Genomic DNA, 24,392 nt, shown 5'->3' with positions numbered 1-24,392 from the left:
CAAAGCAATGTACAGATTTAATGCAATCCCTATCAAATTACTCGTGACATTTTTCACAGAACTAGAACAAGTCATCCCTAAAAATCACATGGAATCACAAAAGACCCAGAATCACCAAAGCAATACTGAAGAAAAAGAACAAAGCTCCACAAATAAGTCTCCCTGCCTTTAGACAATACTACAGAGCCACAGTAATCAAAAGAGCTGAGTATTGGGAGAAAACACAAATGGATCAATAGAACAAAATAGAGAGCCAGAAATAAACCCACAGAACTTTGGTCAATTAATCATTGACAAAAGAGACAGGAATACACAACAGAGGAAAAAAGACAGTCTCTTCAGCAAGTGGTGTTGGGAAAACTCAGTAGCAGAAGGGAAATCAATGAAGTTAGAACACTTCCTCACACATACACAAAAATGAATTTAAAATGGCTTAAAGACTTCAATAAAAGACAAGACACAGCAAAAATCTTAGAAGAAAACATAGGCAAAATATTATCTGATGTACATCTCAGTAATGTTCTGCTAGGGCAGTCAACCCAAGCAATAGAAGTAAATGCAAAAATAAACAAATGGGACCTAATTAAACTTATAAGCTTTGCACAGCAAAGAAAACCATAAACAAAACTAAAAGACAACCTACAGAATGGGAGAAAATATTTGCAAGAGATGAGACTGACAAGGGCTTAATTTCCAGAATATATACACAGCTCATACAACTTAATAATCAAAAACCAATAACCCGAACCCAAAGTGGACAGAATTCCTCACAAGCAGTTCTCCAATGAAGACATACAAATGGCCAATAAGCACATGAAAAAATGACAATGTTGCTAATTATCAGAGAAATACAAACCAAAACTACAGTGAGGTATCACCACAGCAGGCAGAATGACCATCATCCAAAAGTCCACAAATTATAAACACTGGAAAGGGTGTGGAGAAAATGGAACCTTCAAGCCCTGCTGGTGTAGATGTAGTTTGGTGCAGCCATTGTGGAAAACAGTATGGAGATTCCTCAAAACTAAAAATCGACTTACCATATGATCCAATAATCCCACTCCTGTGTATATATCTGGAGGGAATTATAATTTGCAAAGATATGCACCTCAGTGTTCATAAGAGCACTATATACAATAGTCAAGATATGGAAGCAATGTAAACTGTTCATGGACAGATGACTGCATAAAGAAGTTGTGGTATTTATACAATGGAATACTACTCAGCCATAAAAAATAATGAAGTAATGTCATTTGCAGCAACATGGATAGACCTGGAAATTGTATTCTAAGTGAAGTAAGCCACAAAGAAAGAGAACAATACCATAGGATATCATTTACATGTGGAATATAAAAAAAAGACAAATGAACTTATTTACAAAATAGAAACTGACTGACAGACATAGAAAACAAAATGGTTACCAAGGAGAGAATGGGATAGGGAGGGATAAATTAGGAGATTGAGATTTACAGATATTAACTAATATATATAAAATAGATAAATAATAAGTACATACTGTATAGTACAGGAAACTATATTCAATATCTTGGAGTAACTTATGGTTGAAAAGAATATGAAAATGAATATATGTATGTCCATGCATGACTGAAGTATTATGCTGTACACCAGAAATTGACACAACTTTGTAAACTGACTATATTTCAATTATACACACACACACACACACACACATACAGAGAGACACACATACAAAAAATACACAAATGGGACCTAATTAAACTTAGAAGCCTTTGCATAGCAAAGGAAACCATAAATAAAACAGAACAACAACCTACAGAATGGGAGAAAATATTTGCAAATAATACAACTGACAAAGGTTTAGTTCAAGAATATATAAACCACTCATACAACTTAATAATAATAATAAAAAAACCTCACTCCACAAATGGGCAGAAGACCTAAAGAAGCAATTCTTCAGTGAAGACATAGAAATGAACAACAGGCACATAAAAATGCTCAGTAACACTAATTATCAGAGAAATACAAATCAAGACTACAATGAGGTATCACCTCACACCAGCCAGAGTGGCCATCATTCAAAAGTCCACAAACCATAAATTCTGGAGGGGGTGGGGAGAAAAGGGAACCCTCCTACAGTGTTGGTGGGAATAGAGTTTGGGGCAGCCATTATGGAAAACAAGATGGAGATTCCTCAGAAAACTAAAAATAGACTTACCACATGGAGGGAAATCTAATTCAAAAAGATGCATGCACCCCAAAGTTCATAACAGCACTACTTACAATAGCCAAGACATGGGAGCAACCTAAATGTCCATCCACAGATGATTGGATAAAGAAATTGTGGTATATTTATGCAATGGAACATAACTCAGCCATAGAAAGAATGCAATGCCATTTGCAGCAACACGGATGGACCTGAAAACTGTCACTGTAAGTAAGCTGGAAAGAGAAAGAAAAATACCATAGGGTATCACGCATATGTGGAATCTAAAAAAGAAAAAGGAAGACACCAGTGAACACAGCTGTGAAACAAAAACAGACTCACAGATGTAGTAAACAATCCAATGGTTACCAGGTGGAAACTGGGTGGGAAGGGGTAAATGGGGAGTTGGAGATTTTGCAAATGTTAACTACTACATATAGAAATAGATTTAAGAAAAAATCTTCTGTATGGCACAGGGAACAATACTCAATATCTTGTAGTTAAGTTTTATTGAAATGAATATGGAAACAAATAAATATATATATAACTGAAACATTATGCTTTACAACAAAAATGGATACATTGTAACTAACTATATTTGAATTAAATACATAAATGAATAAAATGCCATGTTATATACAGTGGAAGAAAGCAGATTGACTGAGGACAGGAGGAGGGAGGTATGGATTACAAATGGGCATGGAGAAACTTTGGAAGAAGATGGGTCTGTATTTTTCTCTTAATCAGGCTGATGCTTTTATAGGTATATACATATGTCAAAACTCATGGAAATGTACAGTTTAAATTAGTGCTGTGTTTTGTATCTCATCTGTCTACCCATGAAGCTGTGAATAAAGAATCACAGACTGAATGATTTGAAGCAGTATTTCCCCCACCTTTGCTGGTGTTAAGCAGCCCCAGGTGCCGTGGAAAATCCATATTCCTGGTCCTACTACTGAGCCCTCTGGAAAGCACCAGGTGAACTGTGCTTTCCACAAGAGTCCCAGGAACTCTCATGCTCAGAGAAGTCAGGAAACACCGGTGGAAACTAAGTGGTAGCAGAGAAGGAGCCTTCCTTGATCTTGACCAAATTATCATCAGGTGAAGCCAAATGAAGCTTTACCAGCAACAGCCAGGGGGAAACAGATCTTTGATTTCCTAGTGTTTCCCACAAGCACATGATCATTAACTACCATGTAACCAAGATTTGTCACCAGTCTCTCCTTGAAGGAAATTTCAAAGCGCCCCAGCATCTTATATCATTGGAGAACCTGGGAGAAAGCTAAGCCAATGGGGGAAGTGGCTCCCCCTGAGAACCAGGTTATTGCAATGATCCAATCAGGATCCCGCCTCCTATAGAAGAACGTAAAGAGCTGTGCTTAACTTTTCATCTTGAAGGGTATTTGCTGGCTTCTGTTGTGAAAAAAGGTGACTTTAATGCCAGGTAAGGCAAACTAGAATTTTTTAATATTTATATAAATGTAGTGGTGTGATTGGAAGTCATTAAATTTTTTTTTCTTAAAACTAGGTAGATTCAGGTATTTCTTTTGATATTCTTTTGAGTATTGCAGTTCCTCAGATGTGTTATGTATGCCCTATGTCAGTTTTTCTTTACATTTTAAATTAATTTGTGGTATTCTTTATATGAGATTGAGTTTAACTCTTTGTTTTATTGATGCTGAAAATGTATTCTTCTCTGTATCACTCAGTATAACTTTGTTGCTTATGTCTGTTTTCCTTTATGGCAGCTGTGCTTCCATTTTCTAAGAAAAAATATAAACAGTTTTCTTTACTTAACAAGACTGAAATTACACAAAGCATGCATTCAACATAGGAACTGAAGTCAAATTTATGAACTTTGGAAATGGAGGAGAAATTTAATACACAAAACTTAAAATTACTAATTGGAAACAAACCAATTTTCTTGATGGGTACAAATAAATGTTGGTTTCTGCAAAAGGAATGTATTGTTTTTCTAACTGAAAATAGATGAACCCTGTAAAGGCAATCTTTAAAAGTTAGTTTATTATGACTAAGACAAGAAATACTGCAGCAAAAAAAAAAAAAATCTAAAAAAGACAATGTACAATTTCATAGCTATAATTGGCCATGTTAGGCTATGTGAATAATTTTCTGGAAAACAAAAGTTACCAAAATTAAATCTAGAAAATATAAAAACTCTGTTAACAGTTCTCTTTCTTGAAAGAATTGTAAAAGTTGTCACACATTCACCTCAGGGTGGCCTGAGGAGCTGATGCCTTTGAGTTATTTGAAAGCTTGGCAACCATTTTACAAAGGTAGATTCTCCCCACCCCAGCATCCACTAGCTTCCCCAGGATCAAACTGGGGCTTGTTTAAGTTTAAAACATACAAGCAGAAATTCCTATACACACAGAGCTTATTTAATTTATTTTTAGTAGTTTGTGTCCCTTAATATTTTACCCCTTCTTGTCCCACCCCCTTTCCTCTCACCACTAGTAACTAGTTTGTTCACTATATCTGTGAGGCTGTTTTGGTTTTACTATATATGTTCACTTGTTTTATATTTCTGATTCCACATATAAGTGATAACATCCAGTATTTATCTTCTCTGATCTATTTCTGTAAGCACAATATCATCTAGGTCATTCCACATCATTTCAAGTGGAAAAATGTCATGCTTTTTTATGACTGAGTAGTACTCAATCATTCATACACACACACACACACACACAAATAAAATACATTATATATATGGTTTGTTTATTCATCTATTGCTGGACACTTAGGTTGCTTCCATTTTGGGGCTATTGTAAATAATGCTGTTATAAATATTGGGTTGCAACTATCTTTCTGAATTGGTGCTTTTCTAGTCTTCAAATATATATCCAGGTGTGGAATTTCTGGATCAAATGATTGTTACATATTTTGTTTTGAGGAAACTCCATGTTGTTTTGCATACAGGCTACAACAATTTAAATTCCCATCAACACTGTACCAGGGCTCCCTTTACTCCACATCCTCATGAACATGTGTTTCTTGTGATCTTTTAAATGATGGCCATTCTAGCCAGTGTGAGGTGATACCTCATTGGGGTTTTGATGTGCATTTCTCAGATGATTAACAATGTTGAGCATCTTTCCATGTGCCTGTGGGCCATCTGTATGGCATCTTTGAAAAAAATGTCTATTCAGACCTTGTGCCCATTTTTTAATGAGACTGATATGTTTGTTTGTTTGGAGTTGAGTTCTGTGAGTTCTTTACACATTTTGGATATTACCCCCAATCAGATGTGAATTGCAGTTATGTTCTCCCATTTGATACCCTAACTTTTCTATTTGTGCATGGTTTCCTTTGCTTTGTAGAAGCATTCCAGTTTGATGTAGTCTCAGTTATTAATTTTTACTTTAATTTCTCCTGCTTTTTGGACTCAGAGCCAACAATTAAAAACCAAATCTGATGTTAAGGAGCTCACTACCTAGTCTTTCTTGTTATATGGTTTCAGGTCTTCTATTCAAGGCTTGAACCCATTCTGACTTCTGTTCTCTGGATGATGTAACAGAGCAGTCCAGTGGGAGTCTTGTGCCTGTAGCCGTCCAGCTTTCCCCACGCTATTTATTGTAGAGACTGTCCTTTCAACTACTGTGCGTTTCAGGCTTCTTTATTGTAAATCTCTTGAACATACATGTGTGGGTTTATTTCCGGGCTCTGTATTCTGTTCCACTGATCTGTGCAACCGTTTCTATGCCAAAACCATACGGTTGAGTCACTACACTTTTGGTTCACTTTCTCCTTCTCTAAATTCCACCTGGAAAGCCAGCAGTGGGGCAGGGCTCCTGAGCACTTCAGGGGCCTCTTCCTATGGAGTCAACAGCAGGCTCTAGAGCCCTCTGGGCTCACCTACAAGGCAGCTGCAGGATGAGTCATGGGACTCGGGGCCTGGGGGCCTAGAGCCCCAGCTTCTTGCCACTTCCCAGGCAAGTACTGGGGCCCATGAGGCCTGGTCTCCTGGGGCTATGAAAAGGAACTTGGGGGAGGAACTGAGGGCCCAGGGCTGAGCAACCTCCAGCATTTGAGGGAAACCTGAAGGAGGGGACATCCAGGTAAAGAGCTCAATTGGTTCGGAGCCTATAGCTTTTGAAGGCTGGGCAGGGGGTGGTCCTTGGAAGAACAAACAGAGGCCAGTGTGGTTGACTGAGGGGCCAGGTGGGCTGCTGGCAGGAGGAGGGGCTTCAGGTCTGGCTGAGGATCAGGGCTTTTCTCCAAAGTGTCCCTGAGAGACTTCCTCTGTGTTAGCAGAGTGAGAGGAAGAGATGCTTTTTAAATACCCCTCCCTTGGATCAGAGGGTGTGATAAAGGGAAGCAAAGAACATGAATCTGGGACAGTGTCAGTGGTGGCCTGGACAGGGAGAGGGAGGGACATACAGAGGGGTGATGAGTGCACTTGGTGTTGGGACCCAGGGACAGGGGAGGAGCTGACTGCATGTGGGGTTAGGAAGACCGAGGGGGCAGACACATCCCTGGGTTCTGGTTTGAGCAGGTGGGGAGATGGAGCTCCTGCATGGATGGGGGAAGAGTGGGAAGAGAGTTCCAGAAGGCAGCTTGGGGCCACTTAAACCTTGGACACATGAGATTCAATCAGTTCTGATGCACTTCATTTATTTCATGGAAGTGTATTTGATTTACAATGCTGTAGAATAGCATACTGCTTCTGTTACACACATATACGTGCTTTCTCACATTCTTTTCCACCATAGGTTATTACAAGTTACTGGATACAGTTCCCTGTGCTCTGCAGTAGGTCCTTGTTGTTGATCAGTTTTGTATGTACTGCTGTGTATCTGTAATCCCACACTCCGGATTTCTCCCTCCCCACCACCATTCTCCCCAACCTCGGTAACCACAGACTGTTTTCTATGTCTGTGAGACTGTTTCTGTTTCATAAATAAGGGCATTTGTATCACTTTTTTGTATATTCCATATGTAAGTTATATATTTGCCTTTCACTGTCTGACTTACTTCCCTTAGTACGATAACATCTACCTCTATTCCATTGAGTTGGAAATAACATTCTTCCATTCCCTGTTACAGCTGAGTAGTGTTCCATGGTGTATGTATACCACATCTTCCTCATCCATGCATCTGTCGGTAGACATTTACTTTGTTTCCAAGCCTTGGCTGTTGTAAATAGAGTTGCTATAAAAATTCAGGTCTATGTCTGGGAAACCTAGAGATTATCATACTATGTGAATTAAGTCAGACAAAGACAAATATTATATGGTATAATTAGTATGAGGAATCTAAACAAATGACAAAAATGATACCATTTTATAATAAAGTCACTGGGAGAAACTGCTTCCCAGGGGGTTTCAAGCAAGCAGAGGTACTCCAGCTGATGAAAAATACTCTGCACCTGATGACCTGGACTCTGTTTATATTGGGTTTGGACCTGGATAAAAGCTGACAGCCAGCCTAAGTCTTGGGGAGAGTCATTTAAGGACAGGAACATAAAGGAAGCAGCAAATGACACTGACAAGCCTGTCTGGCGATGGCAGCCATTATCTGCCTGTCTGTCTCTGAGCCACTGTGCATCCAGCCAGAGAAGCCCAGGCTGCCAGGCTGTGTGCCCCACGAAGGGGATAGTCTCCCTGCCCCCAGCACTGCGGTACTGAGTATGGGCAGTGGAGCCTGACTGCCTTTGAGTCTGTGATTCCATCTCCAGCCCCCGCTACTTGGATGGCCTTGACCTCCAAGCCAAGGGACTCAACACTTCTTATGGGGTTTGCTTTGGAAATTAGAAACTCAGACCTCAGGATGATCTTGTCCACCCCTCCCACATGCAGGCAGTTTTATCATGGCCACATAGAGAGTGAGCACTGGCTTAAAAGGCTGCACAAACACACACACACACAAACACATGAACATTGACATTAAATATGGGCTATGAGGTGGAACAAGAGAAAAACGTGCACAGGGGAGTTAGTAAAAGGAAGAAAAAGGGTGTTGGAGGCATCACCCACATGGGACACCTCTCCCCCATTTTTCAGGCCTTATTCCACATACGCCTGAGGACAGCCCTAGAAGTACCCGCTAGAATCACCCCCACTGTGCAGGGGGGGAGACAGACAGGCCTGGACAGACACCAGGACTTATCCAGGATGGAGAACAGGTAAGAATGAAGAGCTGAGTCTGGAAGACAGGTGATCTCCTCACCGCTGTGCACAGAGCCTCCCCGGGAGCCGTGGGGAGGGCAGGGCTGCTGTAACTGTGGAAGAGGTGGGTTTGTGTGAAGGGGGTGAGCAGGCAGCAGCCCAGAGGGCTGTGTGTGGACGTGTTGTCTGAGGAGGGGTGTCAAGGAAGTGGGCCCCAGGAAGTGAAGTCACCTCTGTGACAAGAGACCCCCAACAGAAATGGAACCTGGTTACCAGGCACCCACATTCTAGTGATGGCCTCAGAGCCACCTCACTTGGCTGGAGACAGTTGACCGAGAAAGGTGTTCTCTGTGTCCTGATTTCCTGGGGCTTCTGTTTTAGGAAAACCTGGAGTGAGAGGTTTTTCAGATGCTGTAGACATTGGTTCAATCCTCAACCCAGATGCCTTTGTTTTTTAACCAGGAGGTCACCTAAGGTAACACAAGGTGGCCTGGAGCAGGCCAGTCCTGGCCCGGCCACCTCTGGGAGCCCTCCCTTGGCAGGCCCACTTGCCCTTGTCTCCATGTCAGGGAAGGGGGACTTGAGGGGAGGTGACCCCTCTGGGCTGGAACTGGTTGTTAAAACCACTTGGAAACCTGGTGGTCCTGTCATGGCCACACCCAAGAACAGGGCTGGTGGGGGTAACAGAGGACTCCTGAGTGGCCTCTTACCTGTGCCAATGGGAATCCAAGGGCCTCAGTTCTCAGCTTTTTTGTCCCCGATAGAGGTCTGTGCAGAGAGTGGTGTGTGTGTGTCTGAAGTGGAGATGCCCTGTGGGTCTGAAAACCAGCCGAGAGAGCCAGACAGGGTTCTCAGGTTTCTGCCTGGCTGCTGGGCACTGTTTGCAGGACTCCACAGAGGAGATGGGACAGGACCTGGTCCATGGAGTCCCCTGCTCCATCTCCATGCAGGAGGGGCAGGTGCCCAACGACACCAACAAAGCCCAGGACGGGGTCAGGGTGAGTGTGAGGGAGCAGAGCTGCCCCGCTCCTCCCCTGGGCTCCCTCTTAGATACCTTTTGGCAAAGAAATCTGATTCCCTGTCTCTCTCACCCGCCCTCACAGCCCAGGCCCTGCCTTAGCAAGATGCGATGTCAATGTCCAAATATTAGTAGCAATCTCAGGAAGACACTCTAATAGAATTTCAGTTCATGTTAAGTCAACGTTGTTGCTACATTTCTCTACAGAATTTCCTGTTTTTACTTCATCCTCTCATGGCCATGTTGGGCTGACAATCTTGATCCCTCCCACCCGAGGATCTGCCTCTGTGTTCTCGTCTCTACAATGGGATGCTTTCATAGTGGTCACAGGGATGATGTAGTTCATGCAGGGAGGTGCTGTCACTACTGTGCTGACATAATGTGAGAAACTGATGAATTTAACCATCACCCAATGGCACTTGGCCTGTTGATGCTGAGAACCTTTATTCTGCTGAGGGCTCTCCTCTCCCACCTCTTGGTCTAAGTTCCTGAGGCTTGGGAATTCAGTCTGAGCTGCAACCCTAACCCCTCTGAAGGTCCATGGAGCTGCCCTGACTCATGTCTCTCATCTTCACACGAGAAGGAAGATCCGTCATCCAGGAGCAGGAATTTGCCCTGTACGGCATGGAGCAGCCACAGAGACAGGCTGGAAAAGCTTGTGGCAAACCTGGTGCCTGCTGTCCTGGGCGGTGACCTCTTCTACCTGCACATGTTCCTGGGCATCTATAGAGCTTTGGCCACAACCCAGGAGGTTCTGGACCTACTGTTCCAAAGGTGAGCATTGGGAAAATTGGGTGAGCAATGACCACGGGACATTGGTGACTCAAGCATCTACAAGCAGTGAAATGGGGTAATGTCACTCTACCAATCTGAGCCTGTTTGCCCCTATGTACACTGGGGTCAAGAGAGGATCAGGCCCTAGGAGAGTAGGAATAGAGGGGGTCCTTAATGGAACGTGCTTTTGGGGGACCGGGCCCCTGGACAGGTCAGCTGGAGGGGCTGTGTTTGTGCTCATTGGTCATTTTCTGCTCCCCATGAGGAAGCCTCTGCCTCCTGTGTCACTGGGACTTTGGCTTAGGGTTGAAATGCTTTCCCATTTCAAAGATGACTTGTGAGTCCATTAGCTAGGAGAGTGAGAGCAGGGATCCCTGGGAGGAAGAAGTGGGGTCCCAGACCGACTCAGGTGTGTGTGATGTGGCTAGTTTGGGGTCATTGATTCCTCAAATAAATAGCAAGGTCCACTAGGAACAGGAATTTTTCTAGGAACAACCATCATTTAATGGATCAAGTACACAAGAGCCCTGCCTCCAGGGCTTCCGTTCTCCCAGGAGTCACATGTCACACTAGACATCACATCTGGGTATTGTTCTCAGTACAGTCCTTGTGATGTCTTTCTGGCCTCGTCTAGATATGGATGTGTCCTACCTTATAGTGATGAGGATGGTGGACCCCTGCACCAGCTGAAACAGTGAGTTTATCTGAATGAAGAGGGAGGGTCTCCCTTCCCCAAAATAATGTGGAGCTTTGGACTGTGAGGATGGGCAGGGCAGGCAGAACCATGGATCCCACACATTCTCTGATTCTGGCTTGACAGCAGAAGTCTTAGGGCTTCTCCTAGCAAACAGGAAAGGAGACCCATAGAGCTGTGGATGGGGCTGTAGTGCTGTGAGGGGCATCTGAGAGGTCAGAGGTCAGAGTCAGCCCCTAAGTGAACCCACAGCCATCCCCTCTCCATCCCAGCCCTGCCCCCACCCCCTTCCTGGGACCCAGAACACAAGGGGTGGAGAGCATCCTGCCAACCATCTGGTGGAGCCTCAATGGTGGGCACTCAGTTGGTGCTCAGGAGACCCAGTGAGCCTCAGGGGACAGCTGAGCCCACCCTGTGGGAGGTGAGTGGCAGGGGCAGGAGCTAAAGTCTGGGGTGTGAGGAGGCCCACGGGAAGCCTGGGTGGCAGACACAACCTGTCTGTTCACTCCTGGATTGGAAACTCATAGAGCAGCTCCTGTGTTCCCGAGACGGCAGTGCCCAGAGCAGACAGCCTGCCTGACCTCACAGAGGTGCCATCCAGTGGGGAGGGGTTGGGAGATGGACAGAGCAGTGTGACAGGCATCCTCGAAAAGGTAGAGAGATAGTCATACCATTGACCAAAGGCTGTCCCTTCAGAAGGATTGTAGAAGCCCCTCTTCTGTGTCTAAGCCCACCTCTGCCCAGACTGCCAAGTGAGATGGGACATGGAGCAGAACTGGCCTCTGGATGGGCAGGAGCCAAGGGCAGAGTGGCCATGTCCCCGCAGGGCTGCCATGCAAGCACAGCATGGAAGGAAAGGCCAGGTCTGTCACTCTGCTTCCCCACTACTACCCCCAGGGCCATGTCCTCCGTCCTGGGCACCTGGCTGCTCCAGCACCCAGAGGATTTCCACCAGCCTCCAGGATTTCCCTGCCTGAAGATGGTACTAGCTTACCTAGAGCTCAGCATGCCTGGCTCAGATCTGGAGCACCAGGCCCACCTTCTCCTGGCACAGCTGAAGCTCCCAGAGACAGAGGGTGATGGTGAGGAGGATGCAGGGTGAGTGATGTGGTGAGTGGAGAGGGGAAGGCTTTGGACCACGCAGGGCAGAGCCTCCCCAGGCTGGAACTGGCCCAGGAGCGATGTGGAGGCTCAGATCACTTTTCCCCTGGATTTCGGTCTGGGAAGTCTTCCTGGGAGTGGGACCCTGGTCTGAGACTTCACTGATTGGCAGTGAGAACTTTCCTGACTTTTGGGATACAAGTGAGAAAGCAGTCCAATTATTGATGAGAGTTTCCCTTCTCGGAGCCACAGCACCAGCTCAGAGCAAGCTCTGGAAACACCTGGAGACGTAAAGCCTGCTGCACCTCTCCTGCCCAGGACTGCTCCAGAGCCAGAACAAGCTCAAGCCACAGCCCTTGCTCAAGTTTAAGGGCCAGATGAAGGGATATACCAACTCCAAATCCAGAGCCAGAGCCTGCTCCCGCCCCAGCTCTCATTTAAGTTCAAAGCCAGGAAAAGCACCTGCACAGGCTCCAATTCTAGAGGAGGTTCAGGCAACAGCTGTCCTCCATCTCAGAGCCCGAAACATCAGGAAAAGCTGCTCGAGCACTTCCTCTACCACCTCAGCCAGCCGCCTGCCCGGCCTCACATCCAGAGCCTCAGCCAACCTCAGCAAGAGCTCCCCCACAGGCCCTGGGGCGCCACTGTGCTTTGGCCCAGCTGTGACCCCACAGGGTTATCCAGTTCTAGATCAGAGACCACGACACACCCAGTTCTCCTAGTTGCTCAGGTGCTAGAGCCAGGTCCTCCCCGGATACACCTAGAGCTGCTACCCGATCAGCAAGGAGCTCCAGCACGCGCAGTGCCTTCGGGGCCGGGGGCTGAGCTGCCCCGGGTGCCAGCAGCAGCACTGGAGACGTCCTTCCCCTTCCCTGTAATTCCTTCTTTTTTAAAAAATAAATTTTTTACCTTATATACACTAAATTATCCTGTGATACAAATTTACCTTAAACTTTGAATCTTTTAATATTTTAAATTCTACTTGTACATGGCATTAAGCATATTCACAATGTTATATAACCCCGTTTAGTATCTCCAACAGCAAATCCTAACCTCTCTAGCTTCAGCTGAGACCTGGAATCCAACCTCTTCTCACCCATCCACCAGCACCACCCTGGTCTCCTGACAACACAATCACCCCTGCCTGGACCCGGGACTCCTCTCTTGTCCCCTGCAGTCTGTTCTCAGCCACAGCAGCCACAGGGACTCAAGTTACTGAGTACCTATCCTGTCATTCCTGGGCCAAGAGCCCTCCTGCCTCCCCCTCATGCAGAGCAGAAGCACACCTCTCTCTAGGGTTCCCTCCCAGGCCTCATCCCTGCTGCCCTGCCACCCACCCCAGCACCCTGGACTATCTGAATCCCTTGAACACCCCTGTGGCTTGCGGTTTGCTCCACTCAGAATAATCTTCTCACAGACAGATAATTCCATCAGAGCAGTCAGAGCAGAGTCTAGACAAGCCTCTGACAGTGTCTGCTTTAAAGGGAAGGAGAGATGGGGGAGCAGCTGGAGAGAGGGAGCGGGGGTCAGAGCCAACAGAGATGTAAACATATTAGTGATTACTCTCCCCACGCTAGACTGTAAGCTAAAAGCAGGCAGGCTCTGTAGGTTTCATTCACTGCAGTATTCCCAGTGCCTGGAATAGTGCCAGGCAAGTTGTACCTGCCACATTGTGAAACAAATGAAGGGAGGATTGCACCCAGGTGAGACTAGGAGCCCTGAGCCCTGGAAGACCAACCTAGGAAACTAAAGAGCTGGGCTTGTGAAGAGCAGCACAGGATCTGAAAGCCCCGCCCACCGCCCTGGCTTGCTCCTCCCTTTAATTCCCCTTGGAAAACCAGCAGGGAGGGGCTCTGGAGGGCTCCAGGGCCTTTTCTCCAAGGTTGACATGGGGTGACAGCCCTCTGGGTCACCTGCAAGCTAGTGGCAGGAGGAGTCACAGGACTAGGCACTGGGAGTTTGCCCAGGATCTTAGGTTCCTGAAATTTCCCCAAACCAACCCTGGGGCCCAGCAGACTACAATAAGGACTCCCTGGTTGATGGAAAGAGCCCTGAGGGAGGAACTGAAGACCCAGGGCAAACCAACACCCAGCATTTGAGGTAAACCTGAAGGAGTCATCATCCAGGTAAAGTGCTCAATGTGCTCCCAGCTTAGGGCTTTTGAAGGTGGGGCAGGGGGTGGTTCTAGGAAGAACAGAGGCCAGAGTGGCTGGACTGAGGGGAGCAAGGCCAGGTGGGCTGCTGGCAGGAGGAGGGCCTTCAGATCTGGCTGAGGATGGGGGCTTTTCCCCAAAGTGCCTCTAAGAGGTTCCCTGTGTGTTAGCAGAGTGACAGGGACAGATATGTCTTTTAAACATCCCTCCCTTGGGTCAGAGGGAGTGAGAAAGGGAAGCAAAGAGCATGAATCCAGGATAGTGTCACTGGTGGCCTGGACAGGGAGGGGACAGAGATACAGAGAGGTGATGAATGCACTTGGGGTTGGGACCCAGGGACAGGGGAGGAGCTGGCTGCATGTAGGGTGAGGAGGAAAGAGGGAGCAGACAGGGCCCCAGGTTCTGGTTTGATCAGGTGGGGAGATGAAGCTGCAGCATGGACAGGGGAATGGGTGGGAGGAGAGTTTCAGAAGGCAGTTTGGGGCTAACTGAACCTTAGACACTTCTGAGATTAGATCAAATCTGATACACTTTCCTCATGAAATCACTGGGAGAAGCTGATTAGCAGGGAATTTCCACTGAGACTGAGGGTCTTCTTACTTCAGCGGATAAAAATCCTGTTGTTCCTGGGGAAGGTGACGGTTTATACTGGGGCTGGAACTTGGGGAGAGGCATGTGAGGACAGGAACATAGAGGCAGCACCCAATGAGACTGTCAAATCTCTCTGGTGACAGCAACCCTTCAACTGCCCGTCAGTCACTGGACCATTGTGTGTCCAGCCAGAGATGACCCTGCCAGGCTGTGTGCCCATGAAGGGGACAGTCTCCCTGCCCCCAGCACTGTGGTGCTGAGTGTGGACAGTGGAACCACACTGTGTGAGTCTGTGATCCCTGCTCCAGCCCCTGCTGCCTGCATGGCCTGGGGTCACGGGGCTCTGACCTGCTGGCCAAGGCTTGAACACCTTTCCTCAGGTTTGCTATGGAAATTAGAAACCCTCAGACCTCAGGAAGCTCTTGCCCAACCCACCCATGTGGGGGCAGTTTTCTGCTGGCCACACAAAGAGTGAGCACTGGCTTACGCATGCGCACAAGCACACACACAAAAACACAAACACACTGACACACGTGCACAGTGACATTACATAAGGACTGTGGGACAGGATCAGGAGAGGAACACATGTGAGGGTGGTAATAAGACAAAAAGTCATGGGTTTGGAGGCATCACCTACAAATCACACCACTCCCACACTTTTCAGGTCTTACCCCACATGCACCTGAGAACATCCCTAGAAGTATGAGCTAGAATCAGCCCCACTGTGCAGATGGGGAGACCATCCTGGAGAAACACCAGTATAAATCCAAGATGGAGAACAGGTAAGAATGAGTTGCTGAGTCTGGAAGCCAGGTCGTCTCCTCACAGCTGCACACAGAGCCTCCCCGGGAGCCGTGGAGAGGGCAGGGCTGCTGTAACTGTGGAAAAGGTGGGTTTGCATGGAGAAGGGGGTGAGCAGAGGGCTGTGTGTGGGGGTGTTGTCTGAGGAGGGGGTTCAAGGAATTGGACCCCAGGAGGTGACATCACTTCCTTGACCACAGACCCCAACAGAAATAGAACCTGGTTACCAGGCAACCACATTCTAGTGATGGTGCCAGAGCCAGCTCACATAGCTGGAGACAGTTCACAGAGAAACATGTTCTCTTTCTGTTTCACAAACTCCTGGGGCTTCTCCTCCAGGAAACCGTGGAGTGAGAGGTTTCTGAGAGGCCGTAGGCATTGGCTGAACCCTCAACCCCTAAATTTCTGGTCTTTTATGAGGAGATCACCTAAGGTAACACAGGGTGCCCTGGCACAGGCCAGTCCTGGCCCAGCCTCCTCTGGGAGCCCTCCCTGGGCAGGCCCACTTCCCCTCGTCTCCATGTGGGGGAAGGGGGACTTGAGGGGAGGTGGCCCCTCTGGGCAGGAATGAGTCATTGAACACATGGTAACCTCGTGGTCCTGTCATGGCCACACCCGAGGACAGGGCCATCGGGGGTAAAGAGGACTCCTGAGGGGCCTCTAATCTGTGCCAATGGGAATCCAAGGCCCTCAGGTTGTCAGATTTTTTTCCCTGATGGAGGTCCGTGCAGAGGGTGGCGTGTGTGTGTCTGGAGTGGAGATGTCTTATGGGTCTGAGAACCAGCCGAGAGAGCCAGACAGGGCTCTGAGGTCTCTGCCTGTCCGCTGGGCACTGTGTTTGCAGGACTCCACAGAGAAGATGGGACAGGACCTGGTCCATGGAGTCCCCCACTCCATCTTCCTGCAGGAAGGGCAGGTGCCCCATGACACCTGAGTGCGAGTGAGGATACTCCACACCCAGGAAGCCCCGGGTCCCAGAGCTGCCCTGCTCCTCCCCGGGCTCCCTCTTAAAAGACCTGCTGGCAAAGGAATCTGATTCCCCATCTCTCCCACCTGCCCTCTCAGCCCAAGCCCTGCCTTGGTCAGATGCAAAGTCAGTGCCCACATGAGAGTCGGAATCTAAGAGACATTGACAGAATCTCAGTTCACGTTAAGCCAAGGGTGTTTCTGCATTTTTCTACAAACTGTCCTGTTTCTTCTCCATCCCCACATGTCCACATTGGCCAGACCATCCTGATCCCTCCCACCCAGGGATCAGCCTCTGTGTTCTCATCTCTAGAATGGGATATGTGACAGCAGTCACAGGGATGAGGTGCAGGGAGGTGCTGTTACTGCTGTGCTGACACAATGATCTGAGACACTAATGCATTTAATCATCGCCCTCCGCCCCTTGTTCAGGTAATGCTGAGAACTGTGAATCTGCTCAGGGCTCACTTCTTCCACCTCTGGCACAAGACCTTGTGGCTTGAGCATTTGGTCTGAGCTCCAGCTGAAACCCCCTGGGGGTCCCTGGTGCTGCCTCTGACTCATGTCTCTCCTCTTTCCACCCCAGGGGGGAGATGGACCATCAGGGAGCAGGGATGAGACCTACAGGGTGTGGAGCCTCCAGCGACACAGGCTGGAGAAGCTGGTGATGAACCTGGTGCCTGCCGTCCTGGGCGGCCACTCCTCCTACCTGCACACATTCCTGGGCAACTATAGAGCTTTCAGCACTGCCCAGCAGGAGCTGGACCTTCCGTTCCAAAGGTGAGCACTCTGTCCTCATGGAACATTGGTGACTCAGCCACTTACTAGCAGTCACATGTGGGACTGTCACTCTACCTCTCTGAGCCTCAGTTTGCCCCTCTGCACGCTGGGGTCAAGAGAGGATCAGGCCCTAGGAGGGTAGGAACAGAGGGGGCCCTTCATGGAAAGTGCTTTCTGGGGCCCTGGCCCCTGGAGAGGTCAGCTGGAACGGATGTGTTTGGGCTAATTGGTCATTGTCCTCCTGCCCATGAGGAAGCCTCTGCCTCCTGGGTCACTGGGACTTTGGACTTGGGTGGAACTGTTTTCCCATTTGAAAGGGGACTTGTGGTCCATTAGCTGTCCCTGTCCTAGGAGAGCGAGAGCAGGGACCCCTGGGAGGGACAAGTGGGGTCCCAGGTCCACTCAGATCTGTGTGCTGGGGCTGGTTGGGCTCATTCATTCCTCAAATAGGAAGGTCCACTAGGGACAGGTGCTTTCCTAGGAACAACCATCATTTAATGCATCCAGCAGACAACAGCCCTGCCCTCCAGGGCTTCCGTTCTCCCAGAAGTCACACTCACACAAGACGTCACATCCAGGTAGTGCTCTCAGTACAGTCCACGTGACTCCTTCCTGGTCTCCTCTCTAGGCCCTCCATGCAGGCCCGTTTCAATTCAGTAACCTGGGTCTATGCTATTGAACACCATCGAGTGCTGGGAGGCAGCGGTGTCCCCAGATCTGGTATCTGCCCAGAAGCAGCTCCCTGCTGGGGACAGTACCTCACAGGCCTCGACTGTCCCCAGCACAACCTCTTCTGAGGCCTCCATCTCTGCTCCCTTGGTGGACTCCAGAGCCCAGGACTTTTTCTCACCATGGCCTGTGCCTCCCTCACCCCTCAGGTTCATGGAGTTTGAGGCAAAGGAGGAGATGCAGACTCAGCAGGAGCAGTGGATGAAGGGGGTACAGGGCCTGCCTCCTCCAGCCCCACCAAAGCCAGAACCTTGGGGGCCCCCAGCCCCAAAAGTGGGCCCTCAGCCAGGTACCCATGTGCCCACTGGAGCTGAACACAATGGTAACAGGGGCTTAGGGATGGCCACTGTGCCCACATCAGTCCTTTTCCTTCAAGGGGGTCACCTCAACAGCCATCAAGGGGGACTCAGCTGCCCTTTGTCACCCTGGGGTATTGATTTGGTCAGTTACAAAATTCCCACCTCCCTAAGGACAGTCAGTTACAAAATTCCCACCTCCCTGTCTAAGGGCACCCCATAAAGTGTGCCTGAGAAGTGAGCTGGATGGGGAGATACTTAGAAAATTGGAAGTTCCACACTTCCTCACGTGACTCTCTTAGAAGCTCCCCCTTATCTCTCCCTCCTCATTCCCCATCACTGTGGGTGAAGATGCAGGCAGTCTTGAATCCAACCACACCCACGTCCATGTCCAAACACTGTTCCGAACCGACATGTGTGCTGTGTGGTCAGGAGCTGGACGCAGGGGCCCCTCACCTTTATTTCCTCCTCCTGCTCTGCCCCAGTGTGTGTGCCCAGGAAGCTACACACATCCCAGTGTCCCTGGGAGACCAGGGCACCTAAGGAGATGCCCCCTGAGGCTGTGAAAGAGCATGTGGACACCATGGAGGAGCTGGCGGGGCCTGTCCCCTCAGCCACTGGGGGGCTAGATGCAGAATTCCAAGAGGACAGAAATGAACTGAAGCAGGAAGAGAACGGGACCTGCACGGACCCGGATCTCCTGAGCTACTCTGACAAGCTGTGTTCCCAGGAAGCCTGCATCACCAAGGTGGGCTGGGCCTGGAGCCTGGGGGTTGCAAGATTCCAGGGACTGGCACTCTCAGCACCCAGGACTGGGGTTCTGCTGGGTCTTTGGTACTTAAGTTCTGAACCTTGTCCCTGAGGGGGTTGTGTGTATGCGTGCGCATGCACGCGCACATGCAGCTGACTGCCTTGGTGGTTTAAAACATGCTACCTAATGGAGGACAATGGGGTGGGTCTCTTTTTCACTTTCCCTGCTGGTATTCATGGCTCACAAATTACCCCAGGCCAAGGATACTCACAGCCTCTTCCTTCCTTCTTAGGGAGAGGCAGTCATTCACCCTCGATTCCTGGCAGACTTGCTTTCCCCAGGGCCACAGCTGGACCTCCTGGTCCTAGCTGAGGAGTTGGAACAGGAGGAAGGACTCACCCTTGAAGAGGTGAGCCAGAGGAGGCAGGGACACTCAGGGAGACAAGGGGGATGGACCCCAGGTAGAAGAGGGAAGGCGAGAGACACCCAGGTAACCAAGGGAGGCAAGGACCCAGGTTAGCTGGGGGAGGGATGGGACCGCAGAACAGGAGGCCCACATGGCTCTGTTCATCCCTCCCCTGTCTGGAAGGCCTGGCCTTGTGGAGGGCCTGCTAGGGACTGGGTGCGATGCAGGACCACAGGAAGGAGAGGATGGGGGCCCAGAGGGACAGGAAGGACACACAGCTGGGAATAACGCCCAGGAGGACAGCAGGAGTGCTCTAGTGTCTGTACTTTGACTGGAGTCCTGGCGACATCCCCCCTCTTGCTCCCCAATGCCATCATCCCCCTGCCCAGCCCTCCTTCTCCCCTCACCATGTATGCGGGGCCAGTCACTGTCCACCTTCCTCCTACCAGCTGGTGCAGAAAGGACTCCTGGACCTGAAGGAGAAGTTGGGTGTGTGGGCACCCACCAGTCACAGTGTACCCCATTTGTACTCAAGTCCTCGTGAGTCTGATGTTGGCCTAGATGCCCAGACACGTGACCAAGGCCCCCAGCTAGGGGTCGGTGATGAAGACAGCCAGCAGACGTTAATCTTGAGGAACTTCTAAGGTGCTACCAAGCAGACAGTGGCCTGTTCAGCACCAAATGCTTTATTCTCTCCAGGACATCAGGGTTTCCCTCCATTCTGGGCTGGACAGCCCCTCTCTCCTCCCCGGGGTCAAAAGCGCACTGCACGGAGCCTGGGACCCAGGGATGCCTCAGTTCTCAGAGAGATGTCTCCTATTAGGGGGACCCCAGGGCCAGGGGATGGGTCCAGTGAGGACAAGGGGAGTCTCTCCAGCCTGTGGCCCTGGGCGATGTCCCAGAGCTTTGCCCCAGGGCCCTTGAGATTTGTCTGCCCTGGAGGTCGGGGGGCTCCCCAGGGCCCCTCCTCTCAGAGAAATGGTCTCAGCCCAGCACCTCCACCAGCTGTCAAGTCGAGGAAGTGGGCTCTAGTGGAGGCCCAGTGTCTGCTGGGAAGCTGTCCCTGCCCAGGCCTGACCTCGGGGTCTCTGGGAGGCCAGCCTTAACTCTGGGGCTGGTTCGCCCCTCACAGGCAAAAAAGAGAAGGTGTGACCTGTTTGTCACAGGGAGGAGGAGGAGAAAGAGGCACTGCAGCCAGTAGGGAACAGCAGGCCAGCCCTCCACTGCCAGGCCCCAGGGGGTCCCCAGGGGACCTTAGGGGCTCCTCCTCATTCAGTGCTGACCCCAGCTGATGTGGGGGGGCAGGGAGAAGGGCAGGGAAGGAGGGGGGACCATCAGGGCCAGGGTGGGTTGGTGGGGAGTTAGAGGCGGGGGGAGGTGGGTCTGGGTGGGAGCAGCACCTTGGGGTGATGTATGTAAAATGTGAATAATGACACTTTTGTCTGGAAATGATCTCAGACCACTGTAGTCTTATTCATGTCTGCACTGCTCTACAGAGAGAAGTCCTGAGGAGGCTGAGAAGGTCCCAGGAGCTATGGATCCACAGGTGGCTGACAGGATCTTCCTCCACATTGACACGGGGTCCTCAGACGGCTCCTGGGAGCCTGCGGCTCTCATTTTCCCCCAGGGACCCCTGCATTGTCCTTTTCCCTCCAGCCTGATTGGCCACGGGCCTGTGGGGCATCCCATCATCTGCATCCCTGAGCAGACTAGGGATGGAGAGATGTTTTCATGCCTTTCAGCCCTCTGGACACTAACCAGTTCTCTAGACTGGAGCCTGGAGACAGCCCTTGTCTTTGGGGAGCTTCAGTCTGCTTCCCTGAGGTGGCCAGACGACAGACCAGGGTGTCCTGACCAGAGGGGAAGACCTGGCCTGAGAGACAGGGCTTTTTGCCCCTCTGCACCATTGTAGAGGGAGCCTCTTGGGATTACTGCAGTGTGGGGAGTGGTGGAGGCAGCTCCCTCTTAATCCCAAGGACACAAGGGGAATGGGCTGAGAGGAAGTTCACGGGGTGCCTGTTAAAGGTGTGTAAAAGGGGAATGACAGCCAGCATCGCTGTGGGATTTGTGGGATTTGGGAGCATCTTGTCCAGGTGAGGGAGGATGACCCATCTTGCTGTGGCCTTAGGGACTAACGAGTCTGCAAATGCGCCCCACAATTACTATTTGTTCCCTTCCCACCCACGGCTGGACCTGTGTGTGGACTGGTGTCAACACAGATTTGTATTTGCATATGAAACAGTTTCTCCTATAAGGGAACCCCCTACACTGTTGGTGGGAATATAGTTTGGTGCAGCCATTATGGAAAACAGTACGGAGATTCCTCAAACAACTAAAAAGACTTACCCTATGATCCAGCAATCCCTTCTTGTGCATATATCCAGAGAAAACTCTAATTGAAAAGATACATGCACCCCAATGTTCACAGCAGCACTACTTACAATAGACAAAACATACAAACACCTAAATGTCCAACAACAGATGACGGGATAAATAAGTTGTGGTACATTTACACAATGGAATACAACTCAAGGCATAAACAAGAATAAAATAATACCATGTGCAACACATAGGTAGATTTGGAGATGGACACTCGAAGTGAAATTAGCCAGAAAGTGAAATATAAATACCATATGATATCACTTAAATGTGGAATCTAAAGGAGAAGACGCAAATGGACTTATCTGCAAAACAGAAACAGACTCACAGACAGAGCGAACAAACTATTGTTATCAGAGTTGAAGGGAGTGAGAACAGGTAAACTGAGAGTTTGAGATTTGCAGATACTAACTACAATATATAAAACAGATAAACAACAGGTTTATACTGTAAAGCACAGGGAACTATATTCAACATCTTGCAGTAACCTTTAATGAAATAGAATATGAAAGCAAATATATGTATGTTCATTTATGACTAAAGCATTACACTGCACACCGGAAATTGACACAACATTGTAAACTGACTACACTTCAAAAAAAATTACACACACAGGGAAAAGAAACATGAAATGGGTAAATTCGTTGAAAACCACTAACATTTATAGAGAGTAATATGAATTCCACAAAATCTGTTCCCTCAAGTAGAAGCAAAGTGATTATGTCCCAACTTATTTTATGAGGCCAGCATAACATAACACCAAAACCTGACAATGACAGCTCAAAAAAGGAAATTTCTGACAAATACCCCCAGGAATATGGATACACACCCACACAAATTCTCAACAAAATGTAAGTCTGTTCATTTTCTCTGGCTGTTACAACAAATTATTATAAAGTATTACAAATTACAAACTATTGTTAAATTAATAATTACTATTTAGTAGCTTAAAATATCTCAAATTTATTACAGTAATGTTTTGCAGGTCAGTAATCTGACGTCAGTCAAGGTGTCAGCAGGGCTGATTGCTTTTGAGGCCTCACAGTAGAATCTGTTCCCTTTCCCTTTCTGGCTTCCAGAGGATGCTTGCCTGCCTTGCAGTTGGTCCCTTCTTTCATCTTCAAAGTGCATCACATTACTCTCTGCTTCTATCAACTCATGGTCTCTCTGACTCAGTTCCTGTGTCCCTCCTTTTATATTAAGTAAACCCAGAAAATTTATGATAAACTCATCTCAAGATTTTTAACTTAGTTACTTCTGCAAACTCCCTTCTGCATACAAGTTAAATTCGCATATTGTCATAGAAGTGATTAGACATGAACCCCTTCGGGGAACCATAATTTAGCCTACAACAAGAAATCCACAAGAACACCTACCATAAGAATCCACATGAATAGACGATCACCAAGTGGAATTTATTCCAGGAATGCAAGCCTGGTTCAATAGTCAAAAATCAACACTGTAACCTACCCTATGAAAAGTCTAAAGAAGAGAACCCATGTAGTCACATCAATTAATACAGAAAAAGCCTTAAACAAAATTTAACACCCATTCATATAAAAATGCTCAGAAACTAGGAGCGGAAGGGCACTACCTCAACCTAACAAAGAACATCCGCAAAACACCCACATCCCACATCATAATGGTGAAAGAATAAGTGCTTTTCCTGAGTTCAAAAACAATGTTAGGATGTCTGCTCTCTTCTGTCAGTTTGCAACTTAGCACTACAGGTTCTAGTCAGTGCAGTGCAGCAAGAGAGGAAAAGTCATACCGACTAGAAAAGAAGAAATATAATCATCATTATTTACAGAGGACATCATTGTCTGTGGAGAAAACTCCAAGGAATCGATAAGAAAACTCATAATAAATTATAATAAATGGCTTTAGCAAGATCCCACAATATGAGATCCATACATAAACATGAATACACAGCATTAATCATATTTCCATATACTAGCAGTGACCTGAGCAATTGGAAACCAAAGTTTAAAACACATACAATAGGTTTCAGTTCAAGGTGGCGCCATGGAAACATCCTGAACTCACCTCCTCCCACAAACACACCAAATCTACAGCTACATGTGGAACAATTTCCTTTGGAAAAGCCTGAGAAATGGTGGAGCAACCCCTTCACATCAGGCAAACCAGAGGGAAACCACAACAAAGCAGGTGGGAAAGGCTGAGACACAGTTTCACCAGAAACCCCACCCCTGGTGTGCACACACTCAGGAGGGAGCTCAAAACATGGAACTTCTCCCTGAGGTGTGAACGGTTTGTACCCCCGCACTGGGGACTCAAACTTTTAAGACTGACAACTGAGAGAAACCCCCAAAGCATCCAACTTGGAAGATGCTCAGGGCACATGCCTGTGAGACCCGCTGGGCTGTGATGAATTCAGGAACCCCTCTTAAAGGGCCTGTGCTCGTGGTCCCAGGGCCAAGTGCAGAAGCAGCCCTTTGCAAAGCACCCAGACTCTGTCTGAAAGAGACTCATTTCCTAACTTTGAAGCATTGGTCTGAGGGGCAGGGGCTGCTGGGCTACTCCCCAGGGTCTGAGGCTGGTGGTGGTGCCATCTTCCTGCTCTCCCTCTGCCTTAATAAAACCGGCAAGTCCCATCTATTTTTCCTTCCCTTCCCT

At 48.4% G+C, this 24,392-nt stretch overlaps 1 long non-coding RNA gene across 1 annotated transcript; it reads left to right on the top strand.

The window, feature by feature from the left end:
• The first annotated feature begins 2,860 nt into the window (after positions 1–2,860).
• On the top strand, positions 2,861–23,346 carry LOC116667332. The gene is made up of 3 exons (XR_004324232.1): positions 2,861–2,998; positions 13,443–13,446; positions 23,336–23,346. It is a non-coding gene; the product is annotated as an uncharacterized LOC116667332 (long non-coding RNA).
• The last annotated feature ends 1,046 nt before the right edge of the window (positions 23,347–24,392 follow it).

This window comes from Camelus ferus, chromosome 11 (genome assembly GCF_009834535.1).
Source record: "Camelus ferus isolate YT-003-E chromosome 11, BCGSAC_Cfer_1.0, whole genome shotgun sequence".
Lineage (NCBI taxonomy): Eukaryota > Metazoa > Chordata > Mammalia > Artiodactyla > Camelidae > Camelus > Camelus ferus.
This window is presented reverse-complemented; position numbering and strand designations above follow the sequence as displayed.